We start from the raw sequence: 1,509 nt of genomic DNA, 5'->3' as shown, positions 1-1,509 counted from the left end.
TCCAAACCCTTCCCTTTACATTCTTGCAAGTTGCATTCTTTACTTTTTGCTGCCAATATACTCTTTGCATGCTTGCTTGAATTGTGTGATGATTGCTTGACTTGTCCTAAAGTAGCTAAAATCTACCAAGAACTAAAATTGGGAAAAGGTTAAGTTTTTATTTGGTCAAGTAGTCTAATCACCCCCCTCTAGACATACTTTCGATCCTACAAGTGGTATCAGAGCTTTGGTCTCCATTTGCTTTGATCTCCATAGCTTTTGGTGGTCATAGCCTTGGTTTCACAACCTAGGAGAGTATGGCGTCTAGCGAGGGAAATTATCACCGTAGAGGTCCCTACTTTGATGGTACTAATTTTGCTAGTTGGAAGCATAAAATGAAAATGCATATTCTTGGACATAACCCCGCCGTTTGGGCTATTGTGTGTGTTGGTTTGCAAGGTGACTTCTTTGATGGGAGAGAACCAAACCGTGAAGCTACCGTGGATGAGTTGAAGATGTTGCAATACAATGCTCAAGCTTGTGATATTCTCTTCAACAGACTGTGCCCCGAAGAATTCAACAAAATCAGCCGTCTTTAGAATGCGAAGGAAATTTGGGACACTTTGATTGATATGCACGAAGGTACCGACTCCGTCAAGGAATCCAAGTTGGATGTGCTTCAAAGCCAACTTGACAAGTTCAAGATGAAGGATGGTGAAGGTGTCGCTGAAATGTACTCTAGGCTTGCTCTCATCACAAATGAGATTGCCGGCTTAGGAAGTGAAGAGATGACCGATAGATTCATCATCAAGAAGATTCTAAGAGCCTTGGATGGAAAATATGATACCGTGTGCACATTGATCCAAATGATGCCCAATTACAAAGATCTCAAGCCAACGGAGGTGATTGGAAGAATTGTTGCTCATGAGATGTCACTTAAGGATAAAGAAGAACTTCACAACAAATCAAGTGGTGCCTATAAAGCCTCATGTGAAGCCCCTACATCATCAAGTGAGAAACAAGACTTCAATGAAGAATTAAGCTTAATGGTGAAGAACTTCAACAAGTTCTACAAGAGTAGAAGCAAAGATAGAAGCTTCAAGTCAAGGTCCTACAATGACAAAAGATCTTCTAGTCGAGAGCGAAATTGCTACAGTTGTGGAAGACCCGAACACTATTCCAATGAGTGTACGGCTCCCTACAAGAGAAGAGAAGATTCTCCAAAAAGAAGAAGCAAAGAATCACCACCAAGAGAGAGAAGGAGTAGAGATGATCGTTATGAACGAAGATACTCACGGAGAAGCAAGGATTCGGAAAGGAAGGAAAAATCATCAAGGAGCTACACAAGACGAAGACATCAAGCTCATGTTGGTGAATGGGTATCCGGCTCCGACTCCGACAGCCACTTCGAGAGAAGTTATCACTCCGACTCCGTAGATACTCAAAATGAAGGTGTTGCCAGTCTAGCACTTGTGTCAACCAACTCCTACGACATATTTGACTCACCAAATGAAGGAATTGGAAGATGCT

The sequence above is a fragment of the Triticum urartu genome, chromosome 4 (genome assembly GCF_003073215.2).
Source record: "Triticum urartu cultivar G1812 chromosome 4, Tu2.1, whole genome shotgun sequence".
Lineage (NCBI taxonomy): Eukaryota > Viridiplantae > Streptophyta > Magnoliopsida > Poales > Poaceae > Triticum > Triticum urartu.
The sequence above is the reverse complement of the archived record's forward strand: the minus strand, read 5'-3'. Positions refer to the sequence as shown.